General features: G+C 43.2%; 1 protein-coding gene across 9 annotated transcripts in view; it reads right to left on the reverse strand.

Annotated features, from left to right (window-relative positions):
* Window positions 1-11,167, reverse strand: part of SULF1 (sulfatase 1) — a 312,442-nt gene extending 301,275 nt beyond the window's left edge. For 2 of the 9 annotated variants that reach the window (XM_078687181.1, XM_078687178.1), the window contains exon 1: window positions 10,706-11,014. The gene's annotated coding sequence lies outside the window, so the exon portion shown is untranslated. Of the gene's footprint in view, window positions 1-10,679 lie in introns of all 9 variants that reach the window. The other 7 variants (XM_078687182.1, XM_078687180.1, XR_013610526.1 and 4 more) reach the window with 6 other exon arrangements.
* Between the last annotated feature and the right edge of the window lie 3,105 nt (window positions 11,168-14,272).

Here is a 14,272-nt window from a genome sequence, read left to right on the forward strand (position 1 = left end):
GCTGAACTTGTTGTGCGAGGAAGTATTCTGCTGTCCTAGCTGTACTAAGCATCTGAAGGAGGGAAGCTTATGTTTCTGCACAAGATGTACCCGTTCTATGAAGAGGAGTGTTTCCACTGCTGTTGTCCCATCTTATTCAAAAAGGTCCTTTTGAATGTCCTTGCACAACATGCCTAATCCAGTAAGTGGCTGTTGTTGAACCTATGGCAAAAACTACTTCTAGGGCTCCGATTCAGAGAACCTTGGTTTCAATCACCGCTTCCCAGCTTTACCCAATTAGTTTTCTTCTATCTGCCTCTTTTTCAGTGATCATCACATTTAGGAGCATCTTGAAATAATTCAGTTCAGGATGTGCCCTGTGCAAAAACTTCTCTTGTATTTGACTTAATATACCATAATGTTGCTACATCTATAACAACAAATAAGGTGTGGAATAGGAAGCAAAAACAACTGACTTACCTCTTGGGTCACAAATAAAATTGTTATCAGAGTACAAGGAGGAACAAATGTTATACCCTTCCATGCCATGCACATGGCCTAATCAGAAAACATGATATGAATCCTGGCCTCCAAGCTTGACCAAACTGTTTAGTCCTAGGCAAATACGTGTCTTTGTGGATAGCCTTACCTAAACTAAGGAACCCATAACTAGGAGACTGCACAGCCAGTGAACAGTAGTACTCACATATGTAGACCAGCGCTAGATGTGGAACCCACTGAGAAAGCAATACCTCCAGCAAATTCTGCCATTTTAGCAGACAGCACTTTGCATGCTAGGGTTTTGAGCCCAAAATAGAAATGATAAAAGCAAAACGACATGCCCCACAATGTAACACCTTGTTGGCTGGATAACACAAAAAATTGTTGATGCTGTTTTGCATCATAGTACTGGTAGTAGCAAAACGCAGACATGTAAAACGCAAAATAAAATGTTGTCCAAGGCTTTCTTTCTCGTAAGCAATTACAGGTTAAACAGCCCAGTGGGTGAGAGGGCAAAGAAAGCCTTTCAGATGCAGATCACAGCCTCTCTCTGCTAATGAGCTTACATTAACACTCCCTGCCAAACTGGCAAAAGACTTTGTTTACCGACCTACTCGAGCAGTACCATTTAAACCTGTCTAGAGACACAGAGAAAGGTCTAAAATTCCTGTCACTCCTCTTACCGAGCACATCATGGGCCTAAAGGTGGGTGTATCTTCATGTGTTGAATGAGAGCAGCACATGCTCCAGGTGCTACCTCGCCAGGGCTGCCAAAGCAGATAGATATAGGCCTGAAAGAGAAATGCCTATGTCTTAAGGTACATGCAAGCTAGGTTCAATGATGTATAGTTTGAGGTTGTAACCATAAGTATTTGTGTGCACACCATACATGTATATAAATGTTATTAGTGTTTTGTAGCGTTCAATTTGCCATGGAAGTAGCATTACAGCACTTATGGTGGTCAATGAATGACTACCCATATGGTTCCAAGTTTTATCACAGAACAAACTGCACCCGGTGTCGGCTTGTCAGTAGAGTGTATGCTGTTAACGCGTCAGCTTCAATGAGCTGTGGGTGAATGCTCATGTAAATCAGCGACACTCAAAGTACGGCCCGGGTCGCACCTTTTCAAGTGGGTCCCTGATCAACAGCAGCACTGGGCTGCTGTACACTGAAATCAGCACTAACATTAAAAAGATGTTTAATATAGAGGGAAGCCTTTATTTAAAGCTTAATTTAAGTTTGAAAAAGTAAGTTATTAGGGAGTCCTGCACCACTTAACGTTAGGAACACCTTCATTTTCAAAGCTATCTTGCAGCAAAAGTGTAAAAATATGAGAACATTTCTTCAAAATTCTAAAAAATTTATTAATTCCACACAATTTGGTGAAGTGGGGCAGCAAGGACCAATCTCGCCATTCTGGTTTCACATTGTGCAATTCGGCCACTAGATGTATATGTTTCACTTCCCTCCCCTCCCCTTCCCAATCTCCACCCTGCTGGCATCAATGAGGCCCGCCTCACATCACAGACATAACTTTGAGACTCTTGAAAAAAATGTTGTAAGTACCCAGGATATAGATAAACCTTGGCAAACTAGCAGTAGAATATGGTACACGTTGGGGGAACAGTGGTAGTGCAGAAGAGATGGGGCGGTGCTACAGTGTCAGCTGTGGGGTGGTGTCAGGGCACGAGTCCTAAAAAAAAGAAGTGGGGGGACGCGGTCACCGGAAGTGACGTCACGACAGGAAGTGACGTCACGAAAGGTGGCTTGCACCATCGGGCTCATTGCGACCCAGAAATGTGTGACAAGTTTCATACCAGGTCTTCCAAAAACGTATTCAAGTTCAATGCATTTTGATGTTAGCCTGTGGTTAAACGATCGAGGACCCTGGTCATAACTTTGACGTGTTGGGGGTTCTAACAACTGTTCTCTGTGATTGTGCTGGCAGAGCTTTGCAAGTGCAGGAGAGGAGAGAGGGGAGTTGGATAATCCCTGCAGGAGGTGATGTGGTAACAACGTTCAAACCGCACTGTCTTAATGCAGTGGGGGGTGTAAAAAGTGTTTGCGGTAAAGGAAACGATCTCGTCCCAGAGAGGCCAAAAAGTGAAGTCCAGCTGTTTGGCAGAGGGGACGGCGTCCCCCCGGTAAAATAAGTGGGGGGACGCCATCCACCTGCGTGGTACCCCGACTCGAGCCCTGGGTGGTGTAGTGGGGACGGTCATGAGAGGAGGCTTAATGGAAGGGCCTGGGCAGCGATGACAGTGGCAGAGGTGCAACAGAGGGTTCCAGGTTTGAGATACACTCCACGGTTGGTCTGAAATTCTGGGTGGTTACCCTGCAACATGAAATAAGATATTCACTCATTCGCTAATGAAGGTGCAGGTACGCAGAAGACGCAGGCAAACATGTCGCTATGCACAGAAAATATTTAGAGTGCATGCTCGCCGATCACAAAATATTCAGCAGGAGAAGGTGACACGTGTGTATATATATGTACACACACATATATTCATATCCACACAAACATACATACATATATGTGCAGCACGAATGACATATATAGGCACATTGTGAGCAAACGTATAAGTAGCCCATGAGCAGCAACATAAATACAAAATGAATGCAAACAAACGGAAACATAGGTAGAAGCCAAGCGTGCGCAGCAATAGAGCTTAGAGCTTAAAGAGCTCCATAGGCACACGCTTGACATACACACAGGCACAGCATGAGGGAAAGCACCGAGTTCCTGGTCTGTTCTGGAAACAGTGGCAGACATTTATGTGATGCGTGTTCAGACCGCACTGTTCCTTGGGTGTCACGATATCATGCATCCCAACATTAAATATCTCCCACATTTTGGCGTACGCGCACATGGAGTCCAACTGCCCCTGGCTGATTTGATAAATGGACCACCTGTTGGCTCGCACCACAGGTGCTGCCAGACATAAGCCACCTGTCAAAGCGAGCTATGAAATAAATCGAGCAGAAGCCTTCTCGCCACCTGGAGCCGTACATTACACTCTGGAAAGAAGCTGGACTGCCCGCGGGCCTCGTCACTGAGACATCTCGCGCGACTGCTAAACCCAACTCGATCGCTTCCCAAGTCTGCCTCTGTATTCCCAGCGCGCGCCGCTTCCCACAGGGCAGCCGCATGACTAGCAGTGTACACCGCACTGCTCTCCGGCGTTCCCAGGCACTTGCAAACAAGATTAGCTGAGGCTAAGCAAACACACGCATGCCACTGCCAAGAAGCTAAAAAGACTACTCCGGTAACCGAGGGGCACATTTTGTTATATTTTCCACTTAGCTTGTTTTATACAGTCGCAGTGTGACGCAGGATTCTAAGAAAATGATGGTGTGCTGCTTCTACCCCGACTGCCTAGTTAATTACACAGCACTTCACATGTCCGTACTGCCAGGGCCACTAGATTCACGCAGCACGAGAGGTCCAATAATACAGCATATTTTGTGGTAGTATTACCATGCCAAAATATTGAAATAGCACTGTGTAGGTAAAGGTTGCACCTCATTAGTACCAGTTTAATACCCCCAAATAGCAATGCACAACAGAAAAAAAACGACGAGTTAAGGTTTGGAAGGGGCCTTCTGCTAAGCAGCAACATGCGTCGCAGCATTTTAGTAACTTTTTATCTGTTTTAATTAGAAACAACTTTTTGTTAAAATCTGTAGAACATGCAGCAGAAGATGGATTATGTGGCAAATGCAGCAAATTCACACAATTCCAGTGGACCTGGATATAGATTGTTTCTATCCGCTCTCAATACTTAGCAATAATAGGACTTCAGGTGAAGAGAAATTAAGTAATTTGCCTGGAATCACATATCAGGCTTCTCCAACGAGTAGCTTGTGAGCTACTAGCAGCTCTTCAGCTACCTGCGAGTAGCTCTCCTGTGCGCAGCGTAAAACAACTAAATTAGAAGCTTGTGCTTGGTTGAATTAATACATGTGTACCAAAATTAAAAATTAAAAAGCAGGTTATTTCAGACGGAAATGTGTGTATTTTCAGAGCTCATACGCTGGCTGATGTGTGGAGAAGAATGGGTGAATTTCCAAAATATTTTTGAAGTTGATATGTGAATGCTAAAAGCCAATCTGTGTTTCAGAGATTAATTACTAACATTATTAATACAATGCCTGTGGCTTGCATCTATACTGTTATCTTTTCCAATGTAGAGGTATTCCACTTTCACAAAGCATCTTTATTTACTGTAAGCAACAGGTGCCTGATGCACTGCTGGTAACCTTTGCGTATGGTGACTACTAATGTAATCTAGTCTAACTTAATAACAAATACATCTCTAATAGTATTAGTAGTTCTGAAGTATATTGAACATAAGTAAATTTTATTACAGAAAAGACCGAAGATCCCTGCATTATATAGACATGTGCTGGAGAGGCAGGTATTAGCTCTCAGGTCTCCCATAGCTACTGTCAACAATTTAGACCACAGGTTAATAACCTCTGGTCCAAGGACCTGTGGGGTTCTGCAAGGCCTACTCATGGGGTCCGCAACGATTCTACAATATTATTATTAAAAATACATTAAAATGAATAAAAAATATATACAAATAGGGAAGCAACATGGAAAATGTCAAAACCTCAATATTTGCTTGTGAATGAATGCAAAATATTTAAATATTGGAGCATTTGTTTGGTGTATACTTGTTTCTGTTTTTAATGCATTTTTTTCAAGTTCAAATCATAGAAATTGCTTAGGCCAGTGGTCCCCCAGATTCCAGTAGATTCCAGTAATGATTAGGTGGGGGTCCACAGATGTCAAAAGGTTATGAACCGTTGATTTAGACAGTAGAGCATATCTCCTCCCAAGTGAGACATGTTTTTTATTAAATGTAAGAGTTGTGACACTTATGCCATGGGTGGGTGGTATGCTTAATTCCCCTCAGCTTAACCTGCACTTTAGGTTACAAATGCAGGAGAAGGAAAATAATGCACAATTCATTTTCTCATTAGACTACGGTTTTGTAATTAAGGAATAACACTTATCTTCATGTTTTGACACTCTTGGTTGGACTATTTGTTAATAATATGCTATATTGGCGCACTGCTTAAGCACCTTCACATGTTTCAGTGACATTTGCAAGACGAGCATAACGCTGTAATGCATTGTATAGATAGTGAATGAATGAGTATACTTGTGGAATTCTGCTTTGCAAACTAAATTGCCTCAATGCTATTGCTGGCAGCGCTGCAAGCGAGTTCAATGCAAGTTGGGAAAAAACTAGTTTTGGGTTGTTCATGGTTTTAAGAAAATGCTCTCTGTTATAAGAGGTCAGTGAGAGCGTCTTGCTAGGCCGAAACCCTTGAACACTATTTGCATGAAGGCTGTAGCAGCAAGGACACGAGGAGGACACGAGGAGTACACATTGCTCTATGAAAGCCAACAGCTGCTTTGTGACCTATAGGTCCCAGGTTCGAAAGACTGCAAGACCAGCTCAGGTCTCCATTAAACTGATTAATAATGGCACGTTATTTAACCAGCTTTGAGGTAATAAAACTGCAGGATGGAGCACTATATAAAAATAGATTATTACAATAATGCATGCTTGAAATCTAAGGTCACCAGTGTTTCCGAGTTTTACATCTTGTGTTGCAACTCTATTTCTTTTACAAATGTACAGTCGTCATGCAGCTCCTAAAACTGTCTCAGAGACAGTTTCCGTCCAGTGTTTGCAGACAACAGAACTAAGATACAGAAGATGAAGATCTTCAGAAGAGGGATTAAACCTCCAAGTAATAATGCTGTAGCTGGTAATTAGTTTTTACTGCTGGGAATTAAAAAACACACAACTATCACATCAATTCACTTGTGTATAATAAAGAATTTTGCTTGTAATTGCCAAGAAATATTGATTACGGTATGTTTAAGCAGACTTGAGGCAGGTCCTAGACCTGGCTCTTTCCTCTGGGAAGAGAGGCCCACCTGGGATTTTCATTAGGGGAACCAAGAGCTCTGTTCTTGCCCTTTCCACCCTCAGTCCCCACCATATACAAACTACAAATTACACCAATTACCTTGCCCCACTACAGAAACCAGGCAATAAACACGCCTTACATCTGTTCACCTATAGGAGGTGCAGATCCATTTTATTAAGCAATACAGTTTGTTACTTTGTCCTTGCACTACAATCTCCAGGTCAACAGATTTTAACAGGCAGTTGGGAACAGTCAATCCATGCCGCTGTCTCACCCTTCTAATGGTGGGCGGTGTCTATAGGAACTATAGGTGGTGTCAGTAATGTGACTGGGAATTTGCATAATCTTTATACAAGAAAATTAGCCAATTAAAGGGTTTGTCTTAAACACAGGTTAGATTACAAGAGAGAACACCTGTCCAGATACTGTCACTAGACTACAACTTGGTTTCCTCACCTTCCCTCAAATTAACACCATCACTTACAACTCAGAAGTTCAAAGAGTAAATTGGAACCTCTGAATAATAAAACATATATAGTGCTCACCATAGACAAATTCCAGCATACTTCAACAAAGCTTTCTACAATGCGCTGCCAAAAAACTAATCTTGTTCAGCCCTCGAAATCACAAAATCATGCTGGCTGGTTAATATTTAGAATGAGGTGGCAGAGGATATTGCAACAGCTTTGAAACACAACGGCTCCTGGAAAGAGACACAGTGCAGTACACGACCATGTGCCTAGTTCACAAGACATTGTCTGGTCACACTCTTGCATCACTATCCTGGGTTCACCAGCTATGCCAGGCACCTAGGGGTTGAGGTCAGCCACATTTAAATCTATGTGCTATCTGACCAGCAAGAGTACGAAAACTAAGAGACCACGTTGAGGATACACAATCTTGAAGGCTCTCCAGTACCTCAGACAAGAGAGTGTCTTAGAAAAATTCCAGAGACAACTGAGAATACTTCTCCCATGTTTCAATTCGAGTAGGAGATGCACCTGTTCATTGTGTGATCTTTCTCCTCTGATCTACCTCGTGTATGCAACATTGACGGTTCTCACTCTGCATCCTTTCCAAGCCTTCCCTCTTACCCAGCTAGCCATATGTGAAAAAACAGTCTTGAGTCCTCCTTTCCACCAAGTCCCAAGTACTGATGCATACCATGGTCTCGGATTACCAATGCTGTAGTTTTGAAAAAGCAATACTGCCACATGCAATTATATGTGAGGTTCAAAGTTATGTGATACATCATATCTTCTTGCATCTGTGCAACCTAACTGCAATCCCTCTACTCAAAGAGTAGAGATTGGTTCCAGTAGTGCGCACCACTTTACAAAACCCAAAATAAAAAAAATTCAAAAAGCGATGCTGTGGGCAAGAGCGCAGACAAGAATGGGCAAAATTCAATGCTGTGGGCAAGAGCACAGACAAGAATGGGCAAAATTCAACAAATTCGGAAAAACTTCATATGAAACAAACACTACCATCCACTCCTACATATGCTTCTTGTGTGTCCTGCACAACATTACAGCCTGTAGAAATGTGCAAGCAGCAGCCAATGATCCTCATTGACAGACCTCCTACACATTCTCTAGAGTGGGATTATGTGTTTTGCTAAATATAGACGCCGTCACCTGTGACATGGTGACTGGGCTGCTGTTTGCTTCAGGACGTTAACAGATTTATCCAGTGAGGCAGTCTCCCGCAAGCTCTGACCAGACAGATATGAAAGTATTTTTACTTTTAAATCAAATATGGCACACGAGCCTTGAACCACTTATAACAGAATGTATTATTTTCAGTTGCTGCTTCAAATTTCTTTTTTAATCAAACTACTGCAGACCAGAGTGGACATACCCAGGAACGTTACTAGAGGATGCTAGCAACACAAACTCAGCATACATGCCCATGCAATTACTGTTTGTGAACGATCCATTTCCTGGCAAAAAAACCGCACCATTACTTCTTACACACCACATAAAATATTTCATAGCATCCTCATCCCAACAGCATTGTCTAGAAACCTTGATGTACTTTTCAAACCTACTATGCATCTTAATTCCTTCAGAACAACCACAGCTTCAGTTGCTAGGTACCAACTACTGCGCATCTGCAAAATCCATCCTAACATCCCCTTCCATACTGCCAAAACCGTGATCTTGCAAGCCGGACAACTGCAACAGTGTATCACTAGGTCCCCCAGTATTATGTCCGCTCATTGGAAAAGGGAACACATTTCACCAGTAGGTCTCTATCACTATCCTAGGAATAACCCTACCACTTACTGGATGCCTATCTTCCCAAACAGGGACCTGCGTAAACTATTCTAAGCTGTGACTGCCTAGCGAGTAACATTATCCTGTACTGACACTTCCTAATGGCCCCTAATCTTTACACTACAAATCAGACACTTCTATCCACCCGAAAAACCATAATAAAGGACTTTAAGCTTGCAGTATTTTAACTTGCTTAGACCTCATTAATGGAACTGAATCAATATTAACTTCCACTACATCACCTCGCTACTCACTTTTAAGATCAGGTTTAAAACCAGTGCTTAATTTAAGCCGGTTGTTTTCTGGTGCTCGGCACCAACAATTAATTGTCAACACCGGCAATTATGATAGTACGCCACATGGAGTTGCCATTTTTCTAGTTTAGAGATAAGCACACCAACAGTTGTTTACTAATTCGAAGCACATTAAAAAATTACTAATACCTGCTGCCCAGGAAATTTCTGTATAGAATTGGGGGCCAGGATTATTCTGAACTGTCACACTTGTAGGAGTGTGATGGTCAGTAGTTGTGTTAGGACTGTCACTGGCAGCGGGAATGGGTGGTACAAGCTGCAGTGGCCTCCTGACAAGAGCTTCAGCACTTATTTTTCAAATTAAGCACTGCTTTAAAAAAAAAAAAACACATTCTCAAACAAGATTGGCCAATCCTTCATCACAATCCTAATTTCACCCTTCAGTCTCCTCAATCGCATTATAAACATTCACATTTCAAGATAAATTAACATATTTGTTTGCAATGCCCTGCATCAGCCACACATGAGCAGTGACATTATCTTGTTCACTTCAGCCACCAAACAATGTACTTATGTACTAAAAAAAAGTGTTGCTGCATACATTCTTTCCTGTTAAAATAATGCACGTATTCTTCTAATAAAAAAAACGTCAATTACTACAATGGTCAAGAGAATTAGACTAGAATCATCAGTCACAGCGTTTTTCCAGGGATGATAGTGTATGGTCTCGAAAACATGTTCAGGACCCCACGTCTGCTTTTAATGTGGGGGGTTACATAACAAAAAATAGATTCCAATTAGACAGATACACCATGAAGTCAATGTTTTGGGTTTTATGTATAACTCTGACCCTCAACCCAATTACTTCAAAGTTATGTTTAAAAATCTAAACAAGTGAACACACTAAAGAAACCTCGTTGTTAGCATATCCGTCCATTGCCACTCATCTTTTCCAACACCCTTTTCAACGTTCTAGCAAGCCTTATTCTGCACACTTTTAAATGTGAACACAATCCAAGCAACCCTCAATAGGGTCACCACTCAAAACACCTGCATTCACTGCTGAGATACAGGCACTGCCATGTGCGTCCACTGAAGTGATCCAAAATATATATATATATATATATATATATATATATATATATATATATATATACTACGCCACTGACACTACAACACTTCAATAAGTCTGCATTCGTTCAACAGGTCGCTCTATTCTGCCGCCCTTAGAAATGAAGCCTGGACACTCATTCAGGGGTGTTAGACATCTTAAATCAACTACACCACAAGTCTCTACCCTTCCTGACCCCAATTTTCAATGAATGCGTATTTCACTCATGTGTGAACGAGGTCCCGAGCACCTGCGAGACTGCAGCAGGCGAGTGCACCCAACACTTTGCACTGCCTGCTGTTCCAAACTCCAATACACGCTTCCCTTCAGTGCCTCGACCCTAGCTCCACATTCGTGGTACTGCCAGTGAGCAGCATGTCAAATGCCGGCCACAAAAAGCACACGAGGGCAAGACCTTCATGCCCCTGCCGGCAGCGCCCCTCCGGGTGGCCCGAGCGCCGCACCCGCAGGGCGAGCCCGGCCCCGGCCGCTCTTATCTGCAGGGCGCACAATAGCAGCATTGATAAGACTCAGCAACTGGCTCTGACAGCACGCACCGTGACCCGGCGCGCGCGCGTACGCAAGCACGTACTCACGCAGCCCGCGCTGGCTTCCGCTGTACCTCAGACAATCCCGGCTATCCCTAGCGTCTGGTTCCTCTTGAACGGCGCTCGGTCCTAATGTAGTTGAAGACAGCGCAGTCCGACGTCTGCACCTTCCGCCTTAGTTTGTGATGACACCCCCCTCACCCCGACCATCTGCCGAGACACGTCCTGCGGCGCCGCGCTGCGCCCCGGCTGGATGGGGTTGCCCTATCCCGGTGTCTCCTCAGAGGCTGGGGGTGCGACGAGAGGCGAGGATAGGAGCTCCGAGACCTCTCAGCAAAAGTAACCTGAGATTTGGAGAAAGCGCCGCTATAAAGAGGCGAAAGGGGAGGCGCCAGGGGGAGGTAGGAGGGCGCGGGTCCGGGCAGAGGACCAGTGACTTGTGTTACTTCTCACAACTCCCTGTAATCCCAGGGGTCCCCTCCCCCCTCCAGCCCCACAGCAGGACTCAGAGAGGCGCAGCGGCAACACCCCGAGGACGCCTTTTACTACCCATGTGGGCCATTTCCTTCTTGGAGACACTCCTTCTTGGGAAGTCCGAGATGCAGACAACGTGTTAATGTTGGGGGTCGTTTGCACAAGGACGCGAACATCTGCATTTTAAATACTCTTCCAGTTGTCTGATCGATCGCCATCTGCCTCGGGGCAGGAAACAAAACGTTAAATCACAAACTTTTTTGCTTTTCATTTCTCAGAATGTCTAGTCCGTTTCCAACCCAATGTGTTTTGCTATGATGCTCTAATCTCGCCTTTTTGTGGCTGTGCGTGAGGTAGGAGCACTGCACGCACGACACGACTTTATTCTTTATATTTCTTATAGGTGTGTGTGTGTGTGTGTATATATATATATATATATATATTTTTTTAAATTGTATTGTAAGTCGGGGCTTAGATGACTGAGTTGCTAAAGGCTGCACGTTCTTTGTCGCCGCTTTAGACGTATTGGAACATATCCGCCTCACTACGAAACGCAAGGTTAAAAGGTAAAGTCCTGAATGGAGTATAGGCAGTCTCGTATAAATAAGTACAGGAATGGAGGGAAGGTGGTATATCGGAAAGCAGGCGTCGTCGGTACTGCATTTTCGCCCTGGCTAGCCCTTTCTATGTAGATTTGTAGGTTTGACCAGTTGCATGGGACTCATCGTCCCACGGACCAAGTACACATCTTCCGAACACTGAGAGCCCTCGTTTACAGTTACTTTTCTGAACGCAGTGTGTTAGGCACTGCTCAGGCACACGGATTCCACTTGCAGGCTGGGATCAGTTGCAGCGGATCTGTGGGCATTAGTGTGGGGAAGTTGGAGCGCTTTTAGACATCATTCCGAGCACTGTCTCTAAAATGAATGTGTTTGTGTTTAACCAAAACCATCAACTTTCAGCGTGAAACAAAGAAACCTGCAAAACACAGACCCATTCATTTTTTTTCAATACTGGCAAATGTAGCTGATACTGAGTTACTTTTCAAGGGTATAAGACTGTACTATTTTTGAACGCGTCAACATTTTGGAGCATTATGTTCTCAGTATAAAAAAATAGAGCGTGTAAAACTAGATGGCGTGTGGAGATGATGCGAAGGCAGTACTTACTCAAGTTCTCTGATCTTTTCAGCTGGGTCAACCACTAACAGTTGTGCCTGAAAAGAAAATGTTTAAAGTTTTAAAATTATGTTTACAACAATAATGATGGCTTATTCAGCTCGTGAAAGAATATGTAAACTGAAACGTCATCCAGTGTATGTGGATTTTTTAATTGAGTGATGGATGGGCTTCATAGTGACATATTCTGAATCTTGATGCTATATTTTCTAGTCAAAAGATTTAGCTCATTGGAGTTAACTTTTTCCCACTGTAAGCATTTGTTTTTCAGCTAAAGCGCAATTCGAATAATCCGCGTTTTTTTTTTGGGGGGGGTAGCCGAACACCAAAATAAGAAACATTTGTGTGTTTGCTTACACGAAGGGACAGCAACTAAAAAACTTTTTTTGCCCTTATATTTTCTTTGACGTCTTGCTAAATAACAAAAAAACATACTCAAGACTGCTAGATTGATGGGAGGTAACATGCACTTTAGGCAAAATATACAAATACAACACAAAATAAGTGGAACGATTCGTCCTTTTTTGGATGAATATGCCATGCCTCTTGCAGCGTTCTCTCCATCGTAAGGATATGTGAAAACCAAAGACCACAGCTTTAGCTCCCTCGGCTAGGTTAATTCTGGAGTGGTTTAGAAAATACTGCATAATATGTCAGCACAGCCTGGCCGGCCCTTGCAAGCCTAGGCATGTAGAAGAGTACACAATCCACATTTCCATGTGATTAAAAACATAGCCTGCCGAAGAAAGAGCTAACCAGCTACCCAAACTACATGTTTCATATTTCTCTAAGTCAAGAAACATCACCTGTTGTTTTTTGTTTGTATAAAGTATATTGTGTATATTTGTAAGTTAAAATCGCAGATGGCTAACATATGGTATTGGAAAGTTTAAGATTACAAAACAACAGTATAAGACCGAAAAACAGCATTGCTTCAGTTACAGTAACCAGAAGGTTACTAGTTCATGATTCAAAAAGCTGTTTTTAGTCGAGATGAAATGTAATAGTTTTAATGTGTTACCAGAATGCTTTAAAAAAGCATGGGGGCAAGAAATGAAAATGTCAAGACCTTTGTCAACATGAACATGTATTTGAGTACCATTAGCGCATACGGAATGGAAGAATGGAATGGATGAGGATTTATAAAGCGCATGGTTACCCGTGAGCGTCCCAGCGCTAAAGAGTAGAGATTACTGTGGGGAAAGCGATATTTTATGGAACCTTAGGGAAGAGAAAAGTTTTAAGAAGCTTACGAAACTTCTGGAGACTGGGTTCAGTTCGGATCTTAAGTGGAAGAGAATTCCACAGTGTCGCAGCATTGATGGAAAAACGGCGTCCTCCTGGACGTGCCTTCTTTATTCTGGGAACATTAGCAAGGTACAGGTGGTCAGATCGGAGTGCCCTGTTGGCTTTATAGGGGCCCACCAGACTCCTCAAGATGGCGGGGCCCTTGCCCTGTAAAGATTTATGCATGATGCACAGAGATTTGAATTTGATTCTCTCGCGTATTGGCAGCCAGTGGAGAGTTCTAAGGGCAGGTTTGGCTTAGAGCTTGGCTGATGATCCGGTTAGCAGTCTCGCTGCTGAGTTTTGGATCAGTTGTAATTTGTTTATAGTAGCTTCTGGGCCACCGAGATACAAGGCATTGCTGTAATCCAACCTGGACAGGATTAAGCCCTGAATAAGGAGCTTCCTGGAATGGGGAGGTAGGAGAGGGAGGACTTTCGTGCAGTACAAAGTAGGCAAAGCAGATGCCAGCCGTTTTCTTAGCTTGGGTTCTGAGCGAGAGATCTTGGTCTAGCCATACTCCGAGACTTTTAATTTCTCTTTTTGGGGTGGGGATTGCTCCCATACATGTAGGCCACATGGAGTCGGCTATGGATGTCGTATTATGTCCTAGGAGCATAAGCTCAGTTTTAGTTCCGTTTAATTTAAGCAGGGATTTACTCATCCAGCCATGAATTTCTGACACCAAGATCGGAGGTTTTC

This window comes from Lissotriton helveticus, chromosome 4_1 (assembly GCF_964261635.1).
Source record: "Lissotriton helveticus chromosome 4_1, aLisHel1.1, whole genome shotgun sequence".
NCBI classification, from domain to species: domain Eukaryota; kingdom Metazoa; phylum Chordata; class Amphibia; order Caudata; family Salamandridae; genus Lissotriton; species Lissotriton helveticus.